At 41.7% G+C, this 25720-nt stretch overlaps 1 protein-coding gene across 2 annotated transcripts in view; it reads left to right on the forward strand.

Moving 5' to 3' along the window:
* The first annotated feature begins 1505 nt into the window (after positions 1 to 1505).
* STAG2 (STAG2 cohesin complex component) overlaps positions 1506 to 25720 on the forward strand; it is a 140989-nt gene continuing 116774 nt past the window's right edge. For both annotated transcript variants that reach the window (XM_080795452.1, XM_080795453.1), the window contains exon 1: positions 1506 to 1644. The gene's annotated coding sequence lies outside the window, so the exon portion shown is untranslated. The remainder of the gene's footprint in view (positions 1645 to 25720) is intronic.

Below are 25720 nucleotides of genomic sequence, written 5' to 3' on the forward strand. Positions count from 1 at the left end.
ACTATTGTATGAATCTGAGAACTTCTTTAACAGCAATGGAGACACTGTAATAGGTCACTTCTTCCTGTCCTAGGAAAAGCGGCGCTTCGGAGGGGACAGGCCCGCCCCGAGTTTTTTTCTCCCCCGCGTAGAGAGCTCTCGGCGGTCAAAGGTCCGGGAGGCTGGATTCAAAACAAACAAACAAAAAAAAAAAATAAAAAGGGTGATAAAGACTTGCGTTAACTGGGGGTCAAAGGAGCGCAAGGGGTCTTTTTGCACTTCACCTTGGAGGAGGGGTGAAGCAGGATAAGAAGGAGCCAAAATTCTTAACAAAGTCGCAAGGCCGCCGGGTCCCACGTTTCCAGGAACACGGTGGATAATCGAGGAAGGCGGGGGAAAACGGGGTAGGTACCCCTCGACTTCTTCAGCCCAAATTTCGAATTCCCTCCACTTTGCTCCGTCCCGTTTCTTCCCCACACCCCGCCCCAGGAGTCAATAAATTGGTCGAGCGCCCGGCCTAGGCTCGTAGCCCAGTTCCTTAAGTCTCCTAGACCCTAGAGAGAAAGACCACGTTTTCTGGGAGACAGAAATAGTGGGCTGTAAAAAAACAAAAATTTTTTTCTCCAGTGTCAAGTCTTCCTGGTAGAGAATCGGCTTGCTTTCCCTCCACAGCCGAAGCAGAAAGCAAACAAAACAAAACAGAAACTCAAAAAGCAAATCCCCTAAATCACTTAAGATCAGGTGCCAGAGTTCCGCGAGTAGAGTTGTTTTGGTGTTAAGGAGTAGGGACCGCGGGAAAGCGAGGGTCCGGGAACTAGGACCGAAGGCCCCTCACTGGGGCGTGTCAGAGGAGGGGACAGGGAAGGGTGATGCCGGACTGGGCTGCCAACTCGGGCTACGCGCGGGGCGCAGGGGCCCGGGGGACGAGTCCCGAGCGAGCCCGGTTTCCGATTTCCCACGGTCCGGGGCTCTGCCGGACATCCCTAACGACCTCCTTTCGACCCTCGGCCCCCCCCAAACTCCCCCCCCACCATTAAAGAAAGAGGAAACGCGGCCCACTTCGGTCCGCGGCGGAAGCGCTGCCAAACGAATGAGTAAGTCAGGCGCGGGCACGGCACCTTGTTTACCCCACTCGGCGGCGCGCCCCTGCGGGCGCCTCGTTCGCAGACGGCGTCGGAGACGCTGAACCCGGGAGGCAGTCGGCCACGATTGGTCGGTGATAGGGAGGAGGACGCTGGGAGACAAGCGTTGCAGTGCCAGCTCTCTACCGCTAGATGCCGCTCCCTCCCAACAGGAGCTGAGCGCGGGTTCGTGGCCGACAGATGGCGCCTGCGCGTTCCATTCGCCTCCAAGTCGCCGAAGAGCGAACACCCCAAACAATCCCGAAGCGCCACCAAAAAAAAAAAAAAAAAAAAAGAAAAAAAAAGAAAAAAAAAAAAGAAAAAAAAACCCGCCGGATCCGACCGCCACTTTCAAAACCCCCCACCGCTCTAGAACCGCGGGAGCTTCCGTCCCTGAGTAGAATTCGAGGGTGTAAAGAAGAGGAAGGGGAAAATATCTTGTACCAGCCCAGGGGTGAAGAAGCCCCCGGCCTGAGAAAGAAGGAAGGAGGAGTGGGGGAGGCGAACAGTCTCGTTGCTGCCTCTGTGTACGCTGAGGGGGGAGGTAAGTTATAAAATGGCGGAGGCGAAGCTTCTAGAAGTTTGGAGGGGCACCCGGAGGGCGCGGGGCCCACTGTGAGGTGTGTATGGTTGAAATAGGGCGCGAGAGAGGAGTTGGGAGGGAAAGAGAATGGGCACTCTGTTGCCATTTAATTTCCCCCCTACTCCCTTTGCCCCCAGCGGGGGCAGCCATGGAGCGGGTGGCTAAGTCAAGACGGGGAGAAGCCTCCCCGTCCCCGCGTAACCCCCAACCCTTCTTTCTGCCTTCTCCCCGCAAGTGGCTACCTCAACACTACCAAGGAACTTCCAGCCCCCCTTCCTCCCTACCTCCTACTCCTAGAGTGGCTTTCTACTGCACGACTCTTCTTTTCGACTACCCTCGCTGAAGATTTTCTCTTCCTTCCCTCGCCCAACTCTCCCTCGGGGCCTCCACGGAGACCCCCCCCCCCCATGGGTGGCCCAAAATGGAGAACGCGGAGCAGCGCAAGATGGAGGCTCCGCTTCTCTGTGTAGCATTAGATTTAGGTGCCTTTTCTCCGGCAGGCTCTTAAGCCTGGGAGAGCCCAAACTGGAGGTGGGGTGGAGTGCGAGCCGTAGTCGGGGGAGGAAAGCCGGGGAGGCCGTGGCTGGGGTGGGGGAGAGCGCGGTATCGTGGTGAGGGGAAGGAAGAGAGCAAAATGGTGGTGCTGGGAACCTAGGGGGGAGGGGAGAAGCGGAGGCTCAGTTGTGTATATTTGGGCCTCGGACCGAGGGAGGCGAGGGAAAATCTACTCTGATCACACCCCTCCCTCGTGCCCCCTCCCTTCTCCCTTCCCCTCTTTCCTTTCCTCCCTCCCTTCGCTCCCTCCCTCTCTTCCTCCCTTCCTAGAGAGGGAACAACATTCATGTGACGGGCCCCTCTGCTTCTCCCCCGCCCCATCATCTCCAGCGCGTGGTGGGGGAACTGCTTGGGAAAGCGATTGGCATCGATCTCTCCATCCCTTCCGAGGCCCGACTTCGGTCAGTTTTCTCCGGGCAACAATTTTATAAATAGGCTGGGGTCTGGCGGTGTTGGCCCCCGCGTGCAGACCTTGCCCCGAAGGGGGCCCTGCCTGCCTGGCATGGGAGGAGGGGGGAAGGGCGGGAGTGGAAGGCTGTTTGTTGGGGGGTTTTGGCGCCACTTTTGTTTTAGTTTTAGTGCTGCTTTTCGTTCCCACCCCCACCCGCACTGTCTTTCTCAAGGCACGAACTGAGCTGATCCTTGCCCCAGGTAGGCAGCTTCTGCTTTTTCCCTCCACACTTTTATTCTTGCTTGGGGTTGACTTTCTTTTTTCTTCTCTCGCGTACCCAGTGATCTGTGGACGGCGATTTTAGCAGGAAAAGGGTCTGATGGGCCATGGGAGAGAGAAGGTGTGGGAAACAGCATCAAGTAGTTCCGCAAAACTTTGAGCCCCGTTCCCATTTTCTTCTGGCCTACATTCGTAAACGTATTGTTGATTTCTGCCTTTTTTTTTCCCTCGTCGCGAGAAGGTCTTGTTTTGCCTTTAGTTTTTTATAAACCGCTGTACTTTCGACATTTAGTTTCCGCTCTCCCTTGGTGTATATGTCATTTTATTTTTAATTCTGAACTGTAATGGGTTTTATCGTGAGATTTTTCGTGCTGCAGTGTTCAGCTTTAATTTTTAATATTGCATTAGTAGTTTCATCCGGTTTGTGAGACTTTCTCCTCCGTGGCCTAGAAATGTTTTATATGTTGTTGCCTACCACCCCTCCCTTCCCTCTCCCTCCGCCTTTCTCTTGGATGTAGTTTCTTAATTGAGGGTCATGGAGCTTGATTAAATGGTTATTTACAGTTTACACGGTATATCTATTAGAAACTTTTGATCTGTGGGATTAGGTTTAAGTAAACGAAAAGCTTGTGTTGCTTTGAAATGGTTCCTTAAAATGCGCGGGCCGCCCCACCCCCCCCCCGGTAAAGCCCCATCTTCCCCTCGTACTGGAGTGTAAATTCCATACCCCTTTTCTCCCACGGACCGCCGTATTTCACGGCAGCCACACCCTGTATTTGTCTCTGTGGATTGGACTCATTATCAGCTTAATTTAGTGACTCTTAAACCACCATGATGGGACTTGCTTAAGCACGAAGCTTCTTTTCCTGTTTAGTCCTAGTGGTTAGTGTCGAAAGAGGAATAATCGAGGTTTCTTGATGAAACCTTGTGCGGTCCAACCTCTGCCTTTTTTCTGTTGTCTTTTTTCCTACTCCGGGCTGTTGGCGGTGTCAGCACCGCTGCTGGGGGCGGGGGTGGAGGGGAGAAAGAGTCGGGTTACCGAAGTGCGTCATTCCTGGCTCTAGCAGGGCCTGCTCGGGAGCTGCTGGTGTTTGTTACTGTCCTCGCAGCACTTTCCTGCCAACCTTCTCTCTCTGCGTATTGGTTAGGAGCAAGAGCAGGAGGCGGTCTTCTAATTCTATCTGTAGCCTAGCGCGTTGCGTTTCAGGGTATATGTGAACTTATTAAAAAAAAAAAACGGCCCTGGAAAGTGGATACATTTCTGTTTAATGACATACAATTCGGGTAGTTTAGACTTGCTTTCATATATTTTCCAATGAACGATGGGGTTAATTTTGAACATTTTAAACCACTTACATTAAAATGCCTGGTTTTCTTTTTACATTGATATCAATCTATAATTAGGGATCAGAAGGACCAGTTAAGGCATAAGTGTTAAGCGGTTTTTCAAGTGGTTGAATTGTAATTTTATGACACATTATGTTAAATAGTCTCTTTTTCGTTTTGAGCCGAAGTACTTTATGAATGCAAGCTAATTGCAGATGTTTAAGTTCATTTTCATCACATATTCCTTTTTATCCTTGTGGATATAATTTTAAATATGCCCTTTGGATCTTATGGACTTCTTAAAGATGGCCATTTCTTTGTTTTTAACTGAATTCTTAAATTTTCTGCTTAACAAGTAGTTGTGTAGGGTGACAGTTAAATTGCTTAATTCTTGATTTCTTGCTAGTCTTTGATACTTCCCTATCTTTGGGTTTTTGTCAGTGTTCTTACTGAGCACAGTGTCTTCTTATAATTCTGAAGATAATAATTGGAGGAGGGAGGGTGGGAGGTAGAGATGAAAAAAAAATGGCCTGGAGTTGATTGTAGCTGGGTGATGACTACAGGAGAGCTCATTGTACTATTATTCTCTCTACTTTTTTGTGTGTACTTGAAAATTTCCATAATTAAACAAAAAAATTGAAAAAAGATTTCAAATTGTCTTGGAATTTTGGTGTGATGACATAAAGTTTATATTTATGTATCAGTTACTGCATGGAAAACTTGTCCTTGTATATACTTACACAATGCCTGATATATAAACTTTGAAAAAATACTTAAATTGAACCAATATAGAATAAGCAGTATAAGTTCTTACAAATTGGCGGAACTTCAGATGTTTGTAACTTAGTCTGAATGTGGTCAACTTTTAGTTTCTTTTTTTAAGCTTTTGAAAAGGGAAAATTCCATTCTCAAAGTTTGTAAATTCTGCTTCTTGTCTATTTCATTAAGTTGGAGTTACAGTGAGTCAGTATGAAAGGGATTTACTATTAATAGGAGGGGCTTTGGCAGTTGCAATAAGTGACAGTGGAAGGGATTCGGGTGCCCTAGGGCGCATTCCTGGTAGGAAGATAGAGGTAGGAGTTCAATTCAGTTTCAGTATTTGGTGTTTAATGAATGGGTAGAGATGAGGATTGGATAAGAAATGTACTTATTAGCCATTCTTTCCCACTGTGAAATAACTAGCATTCCAAGGTATCAGAGACTGGCAGTGGGGGTGGGGTGGGTTCTTTTTTTTGGGTAACTGATATGAAAACAAATGTTTACTTATAAAATGAGTTAAATCCCACCTCTTTAAGGATTTGGTGTTATAGTTAAAAGTTGATATGTAAAATATTCTAATGTGTTCTATAAAGGACATTCTGACCATTAACCATCAGCAGTAAAAGTGCATTGCAGTTAAAATAATCAGTTCCCATAATAGTATATTTGTGAATTGTTCCTACACTCTTTGAAGGTAAGTACCTTATTTTCCGCAGTTTTGTGTTGTTCAGTGTCAGGCTTTTTACCCCATGAGATGTATTTTTGAATATATGTCAAAGTTCTAAAGGGAATCCAAAATAATAGATATTTAATTTTTGTGTTGGGTAAAGTGTGTTCCCTCATCATTATTAAAGCAAAATTCCACCCTTGTCTAGGAACAGATTTTTTTTTTAAGATTTTATTTATTTGACAGGCAGAGATCACAAGTAGGCAGAGAGGCAGGCAGAGAGAGAGGGGGAGGCAGGCTTCCTGCCGAGCAGAGAGCCCCATGAGCAGAGAGCCCCATGCGGCTCGATCCCAGGACCCTGGGATCATGACCTGAGCCGAAGGCAGAGGCTTTAACCCACTGAGCCACCCAGGCGCCCCTAGGAACAGATATTTCATAACTGTTGATATTAGTCTGTATATTCATATTTAGCATTTTAGCTTTAGAAGAATGTTATGAGAAGACAGATTACATATTTTGAATTCTTATTTGTATGCAAATCTGAAGTAGATGATGAGGATTGTGGCTTCAGATTTATTGTGGCAAGGTAACAGTTAAACTATTAAGCCAACAGATTATGAGTTTGGTAACTTTGAAGTCTGTTTAGTTAGGATTTTTTTTTAAAGTTCACACACTCCAGATGTTAATGAAATTAAATTCTACATTTTTCATTATTTTCTTCTTCAATCTTGCCTTATTGACTGGTGGTTGTCTGAGGACCTGTGTATTAAAGTGGGTAGGGAAGGGTGGGGAGCAGGCTCAGGCTCAAATAAATTATCTTTCGGGAATATAGTGTTAGATGTGAAAATATGCCTTGGATAGTTTAGTAGTGCTTAATATTCTGCATGTTTAACTGATGCCACCCACAGTCATGTGTGGGAAGGGAGTAAACAGTGAATAGCGTATTCTTTTTGCTTTTGGTTCTTTATAATAGGTGGAAGACTCCAGATTTTGATGCTGCAAGATAACTTTTGAGTTTAAGATTTACATTAAATGGACACAATGATCTGTTCATTTTATCTTAGCAGGATAATGTTCACATCTCTTTAATGTGGTGACTTTTGTGCCTCACACGTTCAAAAAAACCAACCTGGTCTTGTATCAGCATTTTGAAATTGCTATTAGTAGATTATTCAGATACTTGAAGTGACAGTTATCATACAGTGGAGCACTGTTGTATACCTATTTTGGAAGTTGGGGACCTTAGCAAAGGAAAGGGATAGTCCCAGTTAGCTATGGGTATCGGTATATATTGAAATGTGATTAATTACTGGAAAATAAAGAAGAAACTTTAGTGATTTAGGCTATTTTAAAACTTCTGTATGTTTTCCTTTTGCAGTTTTCTACATTTGTTCCATGCATAGAACTTTTAATTTGTGGTTCAGTACTGTCCCTGTATATTTTCTCTGTATCTCTGGCTGTCATGAGTGGTGGTTATTGCATGTTCTTTCTGTTTGGTGAAGATAATGTGAGAAAACAAAATTGTCAGTTAGATTTTTTTTTTTGTTTTACATATCTTGGGTTGCCTACTTTGCATTTAATCGAACCAAATTTTATATTTCTTTAGTGTAAATGGTGTTGCTTGTGGAGTTTTGAATATGTGCATTCTAGAAAACAAACTACATCTCTTTAGCAGCTGTGGTAATCTGCTACCTGAACTGTATTCCTAATGTATGCTTGATAGAGTTCTCTCTTTGATACTAACTAGAAGAAAACAAGAAGTCTTTACATATGGTTAGTCAGGAGATTATTGAAATTGTTTTATACTTCCCATTCCTCCAAAGGAATGGGTGAATAAGGTTAATGCTGTTTTTTAAAAATTTTTTAAATTGGAAAATACATTACTAGGATTGATGAGACCAACTAGAGAGATTTCTGTAAGCTCTGGATAATCTAGGGTACACTCAAAGGTAAAATTCCTTTTTAATGTGGCACTGTTGTTAAAGGGAAGAGGAGTAAGTCCTGTTTACACTTTTTGCATGCATAATATTGGTGTAATGGGATTTGACCTATAACTTGTTGAATCCTGAGATATTCTAAGAAATAATTTAGTTTGAGTTCCTTTTGAATGCCAATAACTGTTTTAACTTTTTTTTGTTTTAGCATTTTTAATTTAATTTTACATACCTTGCAAGATAGGTGGTTATTGTCATTTTACAGATGGGGAAATTGAGACTCTCAGAGAATAAATGACTTGTCACATGATAATAATTGATGGTCTGAATTCAGACCCAAATTAATTTGGCCTTAAAACCTTGGCACTCTTTTTTTTTTTTTTTTTTGTTAAAGCTCATTAGTTTCCCTTAACTGAGTGGTTTAAGTCTTGGGTTATCTATCACCACAAAGCATGTATCATTTTAATACGGCAAAATGGAAGATTTTTTTTCATGTGTAGTGCAAGGTAAATGCAGATTTTTTACACAGGGTTAGATGAGTTGCTGCCTAATGAAAGGTCTAAACTTTGTTTTACACTAAAAGATTAGTTGAAATAAATCTAAGCTTTGTTTTTCTTGCATGTGCTCATTATACAAAACTTTGTGTGATAATATGATGAATTGTATTCTTGATTTTTTTTGGGGGGGTGGTCATGCTATGGTAGATAGAATGGTTTCACTGAACTTTTTCCCTGTGTCATTTATGTTCTGTACAGGCTAAGTGTGTCTGAGAATAGTTCCCCAATCGTTCAGCTTGTTTATTGAGCAGTTACATTTGAAATAAAAATTTATTTTTATAGGGGCACCTGGGTGGCTCAGTGGGTTAGGCCTCTGCCTTCAGCTCGGGTCATGATCTCAGGGTCCTGGGATCGAGCCCCGCATCAGGCTCTCTGCTCAGCAGGGAGCCTGCTTCCCCCTCTCTCTGCCTGCCTCTCTGTCTACTTGTGATCTCTCTCTCTCTCTGTCAAATAGATAAATAAAATATTAAAAAAAATTTATTTTTATAAATAAAAATGACTTATAATTCACTGCTCTGACTGATTCTGTAAGGGAAATTTGTTGTTAGTTAATGGTACCTTAAAAATAATTCTCTTTCCTTGTATTAGTATTTCTGTTTGCTTCTAATTGCTATTCAAGTTCATCTTTTCACTTTATTAAATTTTCTTGTTCTAATTTGTATAGGTAATAGTTAATATTGGTGTCTTTGATCATTAGTAGGTTCATTAGTGATCAGTGACAGGAATCTTGGTCTCAGCTTTGCTTTTCCTCTCTCCTTTCTGCTTCTCATAAACTACAGTTAGAACTTTTCTTACCTGAAGGACTACTAGGTGTTGGATAGCTGGCCTACAGTAAATTAGTGGAGATGAGGTAAAACAATGTATAGTGCTTTTCATAGCCATGAGTCAAATTTATATATTTTATGTTAATTGTTCCCTTAAGCTTCATTCTGTGGGAGATAATTTTCCAGTGATGCAGTCTTCTTCTAACCCAGATTCTTTGTTCAATATTGAGTCTTTTCATCTATATTTACCCCTTTGTACTCCCAAGAATAACAAGACCCTGGTGTTCTACAACAGGATTATGCCCCAAGGCATCCATTGTATGTAATGAATTAGTTTCTCTCCTGTGTATCTGGCAAGATACTAGTTTTGTGCCATTCTTGGGAGAATTCAGGAAATCGTCATTCAAATAATTTTGTTTTGTGGTTAATCAACATTGTGGAACCCTGGATGAGAAGGACTGCAGAATATTAAGGGCCTTGGTTTGGTGCTAAACAGAGTTTTACTTTTTTTTAAAAAAAGATTTATTTATTTATTTATTTATTTGACAGAGAGAGAGAGAGAGAGAGAGAGAAAGAGATATCACAAGTAGGCAGAGGCAGGCAGAGAGAGAGGAGGAAGCAGGCTCCCCGCTGAGCAGAGAGCCTCATGCGGGGCTGCATCCCAGCACCCTGGGATCATGACCTGAACCAAAGGCAGAGGCTTTAACCCACTGAGCCACCCAGGCGCCCTCAGAGTTTTACTTTTCATTTACTTTCCTGTCAGTAACCTTAATATAGCCTCTACTAAGATTTATGTATAATAAAATATGAATGCAATTGATAATATTGCCATCTCAGGATAAATTGGTTAGTGTTGATTGCAAGCAGTTAGTGCTACTTAGTTGTTTCAGAAAATTGAATGTGGGCAGTTAAATGCATAATTCATTTGTAAAAAGAAATATTGTAGAAATTCTGTTCATTATATGATTCAAAACTTTTTATAAAAAGTATTTGACAGTGACTAACATTAGCAATAGTTAACACTAACTGAACTCTTACTCTCCATCAGACACTGTTAAAATGCTTTACATGTATTACCTCACTTAATCTTCATGACCTTGTTACCCATTACCATATGATCTATTGCTCAAACCAGGATACTTTTGAGCGTGAAAGGGGACATTAGATGGCATTCTGGGATAATAGTATAAACTGGAACTGTCCCAGAGAAACTGGGTATATGATGTCCCTGATTAATACTCCATTTTTCAGGAGGAATCTAAGATATAGGGAAGCCAAGTACCTTGCCTAATTAGTAAGTGATAGTAGGGGATTCACAACCTCTACAGTTTATTTGAACTTGAAAGTGATTTAAATGACTTTAAACAGCCATGTTCTGAGAATTTATTTTTACTCCTGGGGGAATTTCTGTTGGTGTGGGGTTGATTGCAAAAGACAAGAGACAGTTTTTAAAATTCTTCCTAGTAGAATTTCCAGTTGTCTTATTTCAAGTGAGTATTGGACTTTTGAGTGACTGTTGAAAAACAGCTTCTGAGGTCCACTGAAATAAAAAAAAGAAAAAGCCAAGATAACTACTTTGACTGTTTAAGCTGTGTTTTCCCTACGTGTTATTCAGACTCCCCTTACTGTTTTCTTGGGAGGAAATGTTAAATCTGTGCTATTTCTTGGGGGTTCTTACATTTCTTCTCAGAAGAAAGCTGAAAGAGAAATAATTTTGTGACTGGGGAGAAGTGGTGTTAGAAAGAAAAAGGTACAGTTTAGAGACTTATTTCAAGTTAAACTGATCCTGTAACATAATTTGAGAGTTAAGTCTTATAGACATTGAGGTATCATTTCTTTTATTTATTATTTTATTTAAAGGGTTTTATTTGACAGAGAGAGCACAAGCAGGGGGAGTGGCAGAGGGAGAGGCAGGCTTGAGTGGGAGCCGGATGGGGTGGGGCTTGATCCCAGGATCCTGAGATCTGGACCTGAGCTGAAGGCAGCTGCTTAACCAACTGAGCCTCCCCAGGAGCCCCTGAAGTGTCATCATAAAATCAGTACTTCATTTTTGGGTGACTTTTGTAGTTGGCTTCTGTTCCTGCATGTTTATATTTGTGATACATCCCTTCCCCCAAAAATGATTACTGTAGGTTAATTCAAACATTTAGAGAAATAATTTTAGTATAATCTCAGATTATACTATATTGTAAATTAGGATTTCCACCCCCTTTTTTTTAGTGGGGGTAATTGTTAGCTGATCTTATGTTTAAAAATTATTTTTTTAAGATTTTATTTATTCAAGAGAAAGAGCGAGCGCAAGCGGGGGAGTGGCAGAGGGCAGGGGAGAAGCGGGCTCCCCACAGTGCAGGGAACCAGACATAGGGCTCCACTTGGGGCTTGGTCCCAGGACCCCGGGATCATGACCTGAGTGGGAAGGCAGATGCTTAACTGACTGAGCCAACCAGGCGCCCCGGTAGAGAGCTGATGTTAAGAGGACTAAGTTTTTTCATACTTGGCTGTTTTTTGGTCATTTTAATATTTTGTTGAGGAATTTGTGTGTTTTTTTAATCCCTTAGCTAGTTCACTTTTGGAGGTTTTGTTGGTGTCAATATTTTACAAACAACTGCAAGGTTATTAAGTGGGTCTACCTAATTTTGCAAGTCTTTTCTTTAGTTCATTAAATCCATCATGAAAGTGGCCCACCATATTTGTGGGCCACATAGTCACTGATAGACAAAAGGTTATTTTTTGTGGATTTGGTTTATTATATGAAATTAATACAGTTGGGACTTTATTTATTTATTTATTTAAAAGATTTTATTTATTTTTATAGAGTGAGAGCCTAGGGGTAGAGGGAGAGAGAGAAACTCATGCAGAATCCCCAGTGAGTGGGGAGCCCGACATGGGGCTCAATCCCACGACCATGAGATCATGACCTGAGCAGAAACCAAGAGTCTGACGCTCAACTGACTGTGCCACCCAGGAGCCCCTACAGTTGGTATTTTAAAAAGCTGTTGCTTGTTTTTAATCTAGGACTGCTCAGCGGGTAGCCTGCTTCTCCCTCTCCCTCTGCCTACGAGCCACTCCCCCTGCTTGTGCGCTGGCGCGCGCTCTCTCTCTGTGTCAAATAAATAAAATAAAAAAAACACACACCAAACACTACATACTGGGATTACTGTATATTAAAGAATATTAGGCTAAAACCAGTAGCCATCAATGCAGTTGTTTTTGATATGGTGTCCTTAATTTGAGATTAATGACAAGAATTTTTTTTTTTAAGATTTTAGTGTGGCTTGAACTTACAACCCCAAGATCAAGAGTCACATGATCTACTGACTGAGCCAGCCAGGTGCACCTGGTGACAAGTTTGTTTGTTTTTTTTTTTCTTTAGTTTTTTTTTTTTTTTTTTTTGTCAGAGAGAGAGAGAGTGGGAAAGCAGGGGAAACAGCAGGCAGAAGGAGAAGCAGGTTCTCTGCTGAGCAGGGAGCCTGATGTGGGGCTGGTTCCCAGGACCCCAGGATCGTAACCTGAGCTGAAGGCAGAGGCTTAACCCACTGAGCCACCCAGGTGCCCCAGTGACAAGTACTCCAGAGAGAGATCACAAGTAGGCAGAGAGGCAGGCAGAGAGAGAGAGAGAGAGAGGAGGAAGCAGGCTCCCTGCCGAACAGAGAGGCGGAAGCAGGACTCGATCCTAGGACTCTGAGATCACGACCTGAGCTGAAGGCAGAGGCTTAACTCTCTGAGCCACCTAGGCGCCTCAATGAAAAGCTTTAGGTGAAGAATAATGATTGAGGACTGTAAGTGAAGCCTTGGAATGCTTTAGTCTTTGGTGGTTTATAAATGAATTTAAAAGAGCCCATGTTCATCCCCCATGTTATCCAAAAATCGAGATCTTCTAAATGATGTTATGGTTTTGTGTAAAAGCAAAAGAGACAATCGGCAATGACTTTTTTTTTTTTGAAGATTTTATGTATTTATTTGTCCTGGAGAGCTCATGTGCAAAAGCAGGGGGAGCGGCAGGCAGAGGGAGAAGCAGGCTCCTTGTGGAGCTGGGATCCCAACCTGGGACTCGATCCCAGAACTCCAGGACCATGACCTGAGCCAAAGGCAGATGCTGAGCCACCCAGGTGCCCTGGCAATCACTGTTACGTGGCACTCTTTTGTGTCTTTATTTCAGTTTCTAAATGCTTGCTTTTAAATAGGAATTTTGGGGTGCCTGGCTGGCTAAGTTGGAAGAGCATGCAACTCTTAATCTCAGGGTTGTGAGTTCAGGCCCCATATGAATGGGTGTAGAGATTACTTAAAAATAAACTTAAAAATAGGGATTTAGGGGCGCCTGGGTGGCTCAGTGGGTTAAAGCCTCTGCCTGCAGCTCAGGTCATGATCTCAGGGTCCTGAGATCGAGCCCCGCGTTGGGCTCTCTGCTCCGCAGGGAGCCTGCTTCCTCCTCTCTCTCTGCCTGCCTCTCTGCCTAGTTGTGATTTCTCTCTGTCAAATAAATAAAATATTTAAAAAAATAGGGATTTAAAGTTAAATGTGTTTGTGTGTTTAACTTTTTGACTTTGAATTCTTTGTTAGAATGTTAGCTTAAAGTGTCTTTGTAGCAGTATATGATATTCATTAAATTCATTCTCTACATATGATATATATAATGATTTAGTTTTGATATATTTGAAGTATTCCCATTTCAGAATGGGGATATATGATATCTCTTTTCTTGGATCTCTAATCTTTTCCCCTTTTTTTAAAAGCAAGAAGAATTTTTCCACACTCACTGATGTGTCTACTGCCACAAAGAACATGGTTAATATTCTCTTACTAAAAAAGGTCTTCTTTGTGGTTTAAAGAAATAGTATTAAAGATAGTTAGGAACATGAACCTTTGAGAATTTCCCTTTTACACTAAAGAAATAGAAAAAATGTAGGAAATATTAGCAAAGCCATAATATTTTTCTTTTGGGATCTATCCCTCTCTGTTTCCACTACTCATTCAGGCCAAAAGACATTCCTCAGACTTTATTCCTGGCAGGAGAATTGAGGAAGTGGTGGTAGCCATGGTTGGCAGGGAAGCTGAAACATGAAGGTATGTTTTTGAAAAGCAAATTTGTCAATGACAAATGGATTTTTCCAGCTCTATGTATGTGTACTTTTTTGAGTTTTGATTAAATATCAATGCATAAAGTGAGCAATTCATTGAGGAATATTCAGTAGTTGCATTCATATCTGGGTGTTCAAAATGTACTTGAAAAATTTCAGAGGGATTATTTGGACAATATGGGATTGTATTAGAGAAAATTCCTTTTTAAAAAAATTTATTTATTTATTTATTTGTCAGAGAATGAGAGAGAGAGTATGCACAAGCAGGCAGAGTGGCAAGCAGAGAGGGAAGCAGGCTCCCTGCTGAGCAAGGAGCCCGATGTGGGACAGGATCCCAGTATCCTGGGATCATGACCTGAGCCGAAGGCAGCAGCTTAACTGACTGAGCCACCCAGGAGTCCCAGAAAAAATTCCTGTTTTAAAAAAGATTTTGTTTATTTATTTGACAGAGATAGCACAAGTAGGCAGAGTGGCAGGCAGAGAGAGAGGAAGAAACAGGCTTGAGCAGGGAGCTGGATGGGGTGGGGCTTGGTCCCAGGATGCTGGGATCATGACCTGAGCTGAGGATAACTGGTTAACTAACTGGGCCACCCAGGTGCCCCTAGAAAAAAATTCTTCAGTGAGGAATTATTTCCTAAACTTTTGAAGTTAGGCTGAAACGCAGGCATCCAGGTTGCTGCATGAGAATAGCAAGTCTAACATGAGAGGTAACTATTTGAGTGTGTGTATAAATATATAGTGCTTAAGTGTACAGTATTGGTGAATATTCACATTTATCTCTTATAAGTAAATTATTAACTTCTTCAGACTGGGAATTGTGTTTTTATCTAATTTTGAATTCTTGTGTCATGTGGTATGTTATACAGATTCTTAAATGATAATTGAATTAAACCTTAGGTTTTCTAGAAATTTAACTCTGCATTATAATTACATTATTAATATTCATATTAAAGAACTGTGTGTTGGAAGAAAAGTAATTAATTTCCTCTAGTTGGCTTTGCAGTGAAGATAAACTTTATAGGATATCATTTACAGCATCTACTAGATGGCAAGTTATAGTACTTTTCTAACACTGACTTTTTTATTTCTTAAACAACCTTGTTATGTAGTTGGTGGTATTTTCGTTTACTGAGGTTCCAGAATGGTTAAGTGACTTGCCCAAGTTCACTCAGCTAGTAAGTGGCAGAGCCTACTTTTAAATTCAATTTTACCCAAGTCTAACATACTTTTTTATGTGGTGATACACTGCCTCCCAGTGGGGTGATTTATAGATTTCTTAGTGATAACTTTTTTTTGGCAAAGAAAATAAAAGGAGACCATAATTGGGGCGCCTGGCTGGCTCAGATGGTGGAACATGCGACTCGATCTCAGGGTCATGAGTTCAAGCCCCACATTGGCCATAGAGCTTACTTTAAAAAAAAGAGAGGGACCTCTGGCTGGCTGAATTGGTGGAGCGTGCATCTCTTGATCTCAAGGTCATGAGTTCAAGTTCCGTGTTGGGCATGGAGCCCGCTTAAAAAATAAATACAGATTTTTATTTTTTTTTAAGATTTTATGTATTTATTTGTCAGAGAGAGAGAGCGAGCGAGCACAGGCAGACACAGTGGCAGAGGGAGAAGCAGGCTCCCCGTGGAGCAAGGAGCCCGATGCGGGACTTGATCCCAGGACGCTGAGATCATGACCTGAGCCGAAGGCAGCCACTCAACCAACCGAGCCACCCAGGCGTCCCGTAAATACAGATTTTTAAAAAATGGAGACAATAATCCAAAATTGTTGAGACCAAGGAGGAAGTTAAACTTCTCAAAGTAGTCCAAGGACTTTTGGCAATTAAGTAAGAGAAAGGCTTGTTTTTTCCTGCTCTTTAAAACACATTTTTAAAAATTTATTTTTATGTTTTAGGGCGCCTGGGTGGCTCAGTGGGTTAAAGCCTCTGCCTTTGGCTCAGGTCATGATCCCAGGGTCCTGGGATCGAGCCCCGTGTCGGGCTCTCTGCTCAGCGGGGAGCCTGCTTCCTCCTCCCTCTCTGCCTGCCTCTCTGCCTACTTGTGATCTCTGTCTGTCAAATAAATAAATAAAATCTTTAAAAAAAAATACCTGTGTTAAAAAAAATTATTTTTATGTTTTAAAAGATTTTATTTATTTATTTGAGAGAGAGCATGAGCGGGGTTAGGAGTGGAGGGACATGCAGCTTCCATGCTGAGTGCAGAGCCTCACTCTGAGGGGCTTGATCTCATGACCCTGAGATATGACCCGAGCTGAAATCAAGAGTCAGATACTTAACCAATGGAGCTACCCTGAATTTATTTTTTTTTATTCCAGCTTAATTAACATTCAGTGTTATATTAGTTTCAGGTGCATAGTATAGTGATTCAAAAAATTCTACACATTACCCAGTGCCCATCACAATAGGTACTCTTAATCCCCTTCACCTATTTCACCCATCCCTTCACCCATTTCCCCTCTGGTAACCATCTATTTGTTCTCTATATTTAAGAGTATGTTTTTTTGTTTGTATCTTTTTTCTTCATTTGTTTTGTTTCTTAAATTTCATATACGAGTGAAATCATGGTATTTGTCTTTTTCTGACTGACTTCACTTAGGATTATACTCTCTAGATCCATCCATGTTGTTGCAAATGGCAAGATTTCAGTCTTTATGGTGCCTGGATGGCTCTGTCATTGTGTCTGCCTTAGACTCAGGTCATGATCCCAGGGTCCTGGGATCAAGCCCTGCGTTAGGCTCCCTGCCCAGTGGGAAGCCTGCTTCTCCCTCTACCACTCCCCCTGCTTGTGTTCCCTCTCTCTGTCAAATAATTAAATAGAATCTTAAAAAAAAAGATTTCATTCTTTATGACTAATACTATATATATATACACACACACTACATCTATCTTTTTTTAAAGATTTTATTTTATTTTCTAAGTAATCTCTACACCCAACTTGGAGCTGAAACTTAAAACCGCAAGGCAGGAGTCGCATGCTGCACCGACTGAACCAACCAAGAGCCCCTTCACTACATCTTTATCTGTTCACCTATTGTTGGACAGTTGGGTGCTTCCTTGTCTTGGCTATTGGAACTAATCCTGCAGCAAACACAGGGGTGCATACATCTTTTCCAATTAGTGTTTTTGTATTCTTTGGGTAAATACCCAGTAGTGGAATTACTGGATCATATGGCAGTTCTATTTTTAGTTTTTTTGAGGAACCTCCATACTGTTTTCCTCAGTGGCTGCACCAGTTTGCATTCCTACAATCAGTGATCAAGGAAGGATTCCTTTTTCTCCACATCCTTGCTAACACTTGTTGTTTCGTGTGTGTGTATGTGTGTGTGAAAGATTTTATTTATTTGAGAGAGAGTGAATGAGAATGAGCAGGAGGAAGAAGGAGAAGCAGACTCCCTGCCAAGCAGGGAGCCTGTTGTGGGGCTCCATCCCAGGACCCCGAGATCATGACCTGAGCTGAAGGTAGAGGTTTAACTGAATGAGCCTCCCAGGTGTCCCTCTTGTATGTTTTTTTGAGTAAACTCTACTCCCATTGTGGGGCTTGAACTCATGAACCTTAAGATCAAGAGTTGCATGCTCTACTGACTGAACCTGCCAGGCACCCCATTTCTTGTGTTTTTGATTTAAAAAAATTTTTTAAAAAGATTTTTATTTATTTATTTGACACAGAGAGAGAGATCACAAGTAGGCAGAGGGGGAGGGGGAAGCAAACTCCCCACTGATCAGAGAGCCCTCTGCGGGGCTTGATCCCAGGACCCCAGACCATGACCCAAGTAGAAGGCAGAGGCTCAACCCACTGAGCCACCCGGGTGCCCCTTGTGTTTTTGATTTTTTAAAGATTTTATTTATTTGAGAGAGCGTGTGGGCATGTGCGTTAAGGACGGCATGGCATGAGCAGGGGAGGGAGCAGAGGGAGAAGTGGGCTCTGCCCAGCAGGGAGCCTAATGTGGAGGCGATGGACCCTGAGATCATGACCTGAGCTGAAGGCAGGTGCTTAACTGACTATGAGGCATCCAGGCGCCCCTCTTCTTTTTAAATTTTTTTATTTTTTAAGATTTATTTGAGGGTGCCTGGGTGGCTCAGTTGTTAAGCAGCTGCCTTCAGCTCAGGTCATGATCCCGGGGTCCTGAGATCGAGGCCCACATTGGGCTCCCTGCTAGGTGGGAAGCCTGCTTCTCCCTCTCCCCCGCTTGTGTTCCCTCTGTGTCTCTCTCTGTCAAATAAATAAATAAAATCATTAAAAAACAAAAAAAGATTTATTTGAGAGACTGACCAGGGGTGAGGAACAGAAGGAGAGGGAGAGAGAATCTCTCAGTCCGACTTCTGCTGAGATCCTCTTGTGGGGCTTGATCCCACAACCCAGAGATCATGACCTGAGCCAAAATCAGTAGTCAGACACTTAACCTGCTGAGCCACCCAGGCTCCCAGAAAGGTTTATTTCTACCAGTAGCTGATAAAGGATAAATCATTTTCAGTCTGAAGTTAACATGTGATGTTTCATATTTTGTAGTAAGCATCAAGTAACACCTAGAAGAGGGTTGGATAGGGGGAAGATGATAAAGTTTATTATATTCTACCTGCCATAATCCTCAGAAATAGGACATCTGAATTAATTTTTAGTAATTAGGGATTCTTGGGTGGCTTGGTCAGTTGAGTGTCTGCCTTCAGCTTGGGTCATGATCCCAGGGTCCTGGGACCGAGTCCTGCATTGAGCTCCTTGCTTGGTGGGGAGCCTGCTTCTCCCTCTGTCGGCTGCTCCCCCTGCTTGTGTGCTTGCTTGCTCTCTTGTTCTCTCTCAACAAATACATAAATAAAATCTTAAAAGAAAAAAAATTTAATAATTAAACTTGTTATAAACTATGAAGTAAAATGTTATCCAAAGCATTGTTGGCATATAAACTCACTACTAGTGTTCCTACTAAAGGACAATAATACTCATAGGAACATCTGTTCAGGTAAATTGGTTTGAGTCCAGACAACATTAGGTCAATTTGTGGTGGTGGGTTTTTTTCTTTTTTTTCATTTTCTCCTGTCTCCATTTTCTGCTGCTTTTCCACTTCCAGTAGCTTTACAATTTCTAAAATTCTCCATGGGAAGTAGAAAGGTTTTGATAGTGATTTCCTTTTTTTTTTTTAATTTATGCTATTACTACTAATACTGGATAACCAAATGCTAGACACTGAAATAGAAGTGATTTCAAAAAATAACCCATTTATTGGGTAGCTCAGTTGTTGGGCATCTGTCTTTGGCTCGGGTGGTGGTCCCAGGGTTCTGGGATCAGGAGCCTCGCATTGGGCTCCCTGCTCAGCAGGAAGCCTGCTTCTTCTCTCCTTATCTCCTGGCTGGTGTTCCCTCTCTCTCGCTGTCTCTCTCTTTCTCTCTCTCTCTGTCAAATAAATAAATCTTAAAAAAAAAAGTAACCCATTTAATCCTCCCAGCAGCCCTGTGAAGTAGGTACTATTATTATTTCCTGTTTATGGTTGAGGAAACAGAGGTGTGAGTAAATATGTAAAATTGCCCAAGAACACTTACCTAGGAAGTAGTGGAGCTTTGATGTGAACCCAGGCAGTTTGGCTGTAGAGTCCATGTTCTTAATGCTGCTGATTAGTTGACAGTAATTTGAATGGTTTCATTATCTTGGCAGTATATTATTTTAAGTGCTGTCTTTAATTGTAGAGTGTGTTTGTTTATCCTTAACAGGAATTTTAGGGGTCAGCAGAAGATTGGGCAAATTTCTAATTCACAGGTTTCCCAGCTGTAAAATAGGCATGATCCCATCTACCTTATGTTATTATTTTTTTTAAAGATTTTATTTATTAGAGAGAGAGGGAGAGAAGGAGTGGAGTGTGAGGCAGAGGAGAGGGAGAAGCAGACTTTCTGCTGAGCAGGGAGCCTGATGTGGGGCTCGATCTTGGGACTCTGGGATCATGATCCAAGCTGAAGGTAGATGCTTAACTGACCGAGCCACCCAGGCACCTCTGTCTGCTTTATGTTATTATGGGGATTATTTAACAGTATTTTTTCTGAGTGCTTTCTGTGTGCTGGACAATATGCTGAGGGTTTTGCCGGAATGATAGGTGCCCAGATAACTGTAATAGTCTCAGTTTTTGAATACATTCCATGTGTCAGATACTTGACATAATATGCTATCTTCTTAATGTGGTGTAGGGGATGTTATTTTTAAAAAATTATTTATTTATTTGACAGAGACAGAGAGAGGGAACACAAGCAGGGGGAGTGGGTGAGGGAGAAGCAGGCTAAGAGTAGAGCAGGGAGCCCAGTGCGGGGCTGGATCCCAGGACTCTGGGATCATGACCTAAGTGGAAGGCAGATGCTTAATGACTGAGCCACCTAGGCGCCCTGCTGTAGGGGATGTTACATACTTAGTTTACAGGTTGGGAAACGGAGACCTAAAGAAACAAATGGCTGGAATAATTTGCTTCCTACCTCAGGGCCTTTGTATTTGCTGTTCCCTCTGCCTGGCTTGGTTCCTCACTTATTCAGGACATTTTTTTTTTAAAGTAATTAGCCTTTCAGGGACGCCTGGGTGGCTCAGTTGGTTAAGCCGCTGCCTTCGGCTCAGGTCATGATCCCAGGGTCCTGGGATCAAGTCCCGCATCGGGCTCCTTGCTCGACAGGGAGCCTGCTTCTCTCACTGCCTCTGCCTGCCTCTCTGCCTGCTTGTGTGTACTCTCGCTCTCTCTGGCAAATAAAGAAAATCTAAAAAAAAAAAATTAAAAAAAAATAAAGTAATTAGCCTTTCAGTGAAGTATTTTTTGGCCATGTTATATAAAATAATATCCTTTGCCTTTAGCATGCACTTTCCTCCTTAACTCTGGTATTGTGAGACTCACTAGACTTTCTTTGCAGGCTGACCCTGAGTTAAACTGATTTACTCTTTTTTTCTAAAAAGATGTTATTTATTTATTTGTCAGAGAGAGAGAGACAGACAGAGACCGAGTAGGGGAAGCAGCAGGCAGGGGAAGAAGCAGGCTACCCACTCAGTGAGGAGCCTGAGACAGAGCTTGACCCCTCCCGGGACCCTGAGATCCTGACCTGAGCCAGCTGAGCCACCCAGGAGTCCCATACTGATTTACTTTTAATGCACCAAGGTGGGCATTCCCGGGAATAGTGAACTGCTGTGGCATGTGCTTGATCCTGTTTGGGGGTGGGAGTGGGGAGGTCACAAAGTCTTGTCTTACAGTTTTTAGAAGACTTTTCTCATGAATTGCCTTCAATTCCAGGAGGAGCACGTGCACTCAGCTTAGTTTCTAGGTTCTGTGAAGCTGTTTATCTCTTAGTAGAGGTCTGACTTCTAGCTTCTTACTGTCTTAACTTTCAGTCCCCTCATTTTGCCTAAAGATTTGTTAATTGAGGTTTTATAGTGTATTTGTAATGAGCATAGTGTGGAGGTAGATATGTAGGGAGTAGGCTTCAGACAGGAGGATTCTTAGCTTTGCCACTTACAAATTAGTAGAAAATGACATACATGCAACATATGTATATGCAAATATACATGTGTGTTTAAAACACTGCCATGTATTGAAACTTCAATAATGATGCTTTAGTTAATGTATTTTTTGATAGCACATAAGTCATTATTTTATGATGTCCTGGAATGCATACCTCTTTCTTTGTTTCTACTTCTTGAAAATTTTCTTGTAATGATTAATGTAGTTGGAACACAGTAGTGATAATATTGTATGTGCTTTTGCATTTAAATGGTAGCTGATTTTGGAGAGAAAGAGATGAATTAGATCTTAGATACTTCAACCTTAAGCCGATGTTATGCAATCAGAGTTCAGTAGATAGAAGACCAGGAGATACATGTTAGGGATTCCTGTGCATAGAGTACGTTGGCTTTTAGAGGGGAGAATTTATAAAAAGGATCAGAGGGTGGGGGTGAAAACTCATTGTTGGACAGGAGAAAGAAGTAGGACCATTGGTAGAGAGTGGTCAGGGAGATAGGAGAAAATCTAGGAAAATGTAGAATAAAATCCTGAAGTGTCTACATTTGAAAAGAATCCAGGTGGCATGTTCTCTCCTCTGGGAGATGCTTGTAAATTATGTACAGTATAAAAACTAGTTCTGGTTATGTCAAGCTGAAATTATCTTTAAAGCTGATAATAATCAGTGATTATCCTTATGTAGATTGTTTGCTTTGTGGCATCTCTTGGGAGTTGGGTTCTTCTTGCACACTGGATCCCAAGTTACCAAGAATAAGACTAAGCTGGGAAGTGGTCTATGACAAAGGAGGGCATACCTGGCTTACTACTTTCTAAAAAGTCAAGTAAGAATTCATTGGAATTATTTTGTATGAAACATTTATGTTAGTTTGGATAATCAAAGAACCGATTATACTTAAATATGTGAGTGGTATTAGTACACTGCAATTTGATGTCTTCTGCAAAGCAGCTATGATAATTATGATTGGATTCGTTAGAGTCTTATTTTGAAAAGGAAAATCTTTTTTTCTTTCTTCCCTCTGTACTTCTATGTGAAATAAAGTATATAGGTAACTTCAGTTTTCTTCAGGTTTTGTGGAAAAGTTATCTTGGGTAGAATAATACTAGACATGACTATCTTACAAAATTTTCTCACTTTTCTGCTTCTTGGGGTAATATTATGAAGAGAAATTACTGTTACCAATCTGGAAAGCTACCCATAATTCTAATGCTTTCTTCATACCAAAAACATTTATTTTTTAATTTTGGTAAACATAAAATTTTACCATTTTAAGTGTACTGAAAGTTCAGTGGCATTATTCTTTGTGCAAACATGACCACCATCCATCTCCAGCATTGTTTCATCATCCTGTAATGAAACTCTGTACCCATTAAACAATTTCCTATCTCCCCTCTGCCCTCAAAACAGTCCCTGATAAACCAGAGTTCTTCTTTGTGTCTATGTATTTGACTATTCTAGGTACCTCATAAAAGAGGAAGCATAGAATGTATGTCCTTTTGGGACTGACTGACTTCACTTGACATAACGTTTTCAAGGTTCATCTATTTTGTAGGATGTGCCAGAATTTCCTTCCCTTTTAAGGCTGAATAATATTCTGTTGTATGTATATAACACATTTTGTTCATTCATCCATGATGGACATTTGGGTTGCTTCCAACTTTTGGCTATTGTGAAGAATGCTGCTATGAATATGGGTGTACTAACACCTTTTTGAGTCCCTACTTTCAATTCTTTTGTGTATATACCCAGAAGTATAATTGCTTCACAAATATTTGAGTGTCTAGTATGTGGCAGGCACTGTACTAAGCATTGGAGATAAAGCAATGACCTGTCCCCTGCCCTCAAAGAATTTAATTTGCTGGGGGTAAAAGGTATTAAATAAGCAGTTACAATTAAGTATGTTAAGTATGTTAAGTATGTTACAAAAGGGCAAGTACAGAGTGCCATGTATATGTTTTATATGGTTGTAATGTATATATTGTTAGTGAGAAGAATACAAAACAGCAAATGCTTTTCCATATTCCAGTATAACCCCCTGCAGCACCCTACTCCCTGCACCATGCATGGAAATCTTTTCTGCTTTTTTTCACATTTAAAAAGTTAATGTCTTAAATTATGTTAATGAGGTTACTTTTGGAAAGCACTTGAGGATGGGACTGGTTTGTTGCCGGTGGTGCCAACTCTGAGGTGTGGGAAGAGGGGCTAGAGATGGAATCCAGTCACCATTGGCCAACGATTTAATCCGTCATGCTTCTGTAATGAGGCCTCCATTAAGATACAAAAGATGGGGCGCATTGGTGGCTCAGTGGGTTAAGTGGCTCCCTTCGGCTCAGGTCATGATCCCAGGGTTCTGGGATGGAGCCCCGCATCAGGCTCCCCGCCCAGCAGAGAGCCTGCTTCTCCCTCTTCCTCTGTCTGCTGCTCTGCCTACTTGTGCTCTCTCTCCATCTTTTAAATAAATGAATGAATGAATGAATGAATAAATAAATCTATCTATCTATCTATCTTTAAAAAAAAAAAAAGCCAAAACACCAGCATTCCAAGAACTTTCAAGTTGGTGAACACCTGGAGATATGGGGAGTGGTGAGCTCTGAGTAGACAGGTAAACTTCGTGTCCTTTCTCTGTACCTTGCTTTATTTTGTCTCTTCCATCTAGCTGTTCTGAGAATTATATTCTTTTATAATAAACCGGTGAAGGGTTTCTCTGAGTTCTGTGAGTAAAAGGTTTCTCTGAGTTCTGTGAGCTGCTATAACAAGTTAATTGAACCTGAGGAGAGGGTCCTAGGAAGTTCTCACTTATAGCTGTTTAGTTAGAAGTACAAGTGACTACCTGAATTTGCAACTGTCCTCTGAAGTCCAGGGAGGCAGTCATGGGAATCTGCATTCTATAGCTCATTGTCAGAAACACAGGGTTTGCAACTGGTGGCAGAAGGTGATGGTGGAGAGGGCAGGGCAGTCTTGTAGGACTGAACGCTTAACCTGTGGAATCTGATGCTATTTTGAGGTACATAGTGTCAGAATTCAGTTAAATTGTAGGACACCGAGCTGGTGACTGGAGAATTACTTGGTGCTCTTTGGGAAGAAAAACACATTGGAATTCGATCTCAGAGCCAGTTGATCTGTACATATGTTTGTCTTTTTAAAAAAATTATTTGAGTTATAGTTGACATAAAATATTACATTTGTTTTAGGTGTACTACATAATGGAGCTTTTGCCTTTTTTTTGTGCCATGCCATGAACTACCTAATAATTTTCTTGCTGTACATTTGTGTGTCTCTTCCCTCTGTTTTAGATCGGAGGCACTGCTTCTGTGAGTAGTTTGTGGGTTTTTTTTCCCCCTAATTATGTCCAGCAGTGGGATAATGCTGTCAGTCAGCATGAACTTTTTAACGCTCTAAGTAACTAAAGATTTATTATTTTCCAATAGGATTGTACCCACCTAACAGAGCCACTGTAGCTGTGATGTATGTTAACTACACTATCCCTGCTTTGGAGATGTTATTTTTTTTAAAAGATTTCATTTATTTATTTGACAGAGATCACAAGTAGGCAGAGAGGCAGGCAGAGAGAGAGGAGGAAGCAGGCTCCCTGCGGAGCAGAGAGCCTGAATCAGAGCTCGATCCCAGGATCCTGGGATCATGACCTGAGCCGAAGGCAGAGGCTTTAACCCACTGAGCCACCCAGGCGCCCCTGGAGATGTTATTTTAAGCAGTTTTTAAAAAAATTTTTTACTTATTTATTTATCTGACAGAGATCACAAGTAGGCAGAGAGGCAGGCAGAGAGAGGGGGGGAAGCAGGCTCCCCGCTGAGCAGAGAGCCAGACATGGGGCTCAATCCCAGGACCCTGGGATAATGACCTGATCCGAAGGCAGAGGCTTTAACCCACTGAGCCACCCAGGCTCCCCTGAAGTGTTTTTTAAACGGAGTATGAAAACCAGGGGGAAAAGCCCAGATTTTTTTCTTACTGCAGTGTAATCTTTTTAGCAATGAAACCTACAGTGAAATTAAATTTTTATTAGTTCAGCCTGTTTCTTGATAGTAATGCTTATTTTTAGTCATGAGCAGGGTGGATAAAGTAAAATAGGCTGTTAGACATTCTTTTCTTTTTTAAGATTTTATTTATTTTTTTAAGAAAAGAGAGAGAGGGGGGACAGAAGTAGGGGGAGTGCGAGAGGGAGAAGTAGGCTTCCCACTAAGCAGGGAGCTCCATGTGGGCTTGATCCCAGGACCCTGGGATCATGACCTGAGCTGAAGGCA

This window comes from Martes martes, assembly GCF_963455335.1.
Source record: "Martes martes genome assembly, chromosome: X".
Lineage (NCBI taxonomy): Eukaryota > Metazoa > Chordata > Mammalia > Carnivora > Mustelidae > Martes > Martes martes.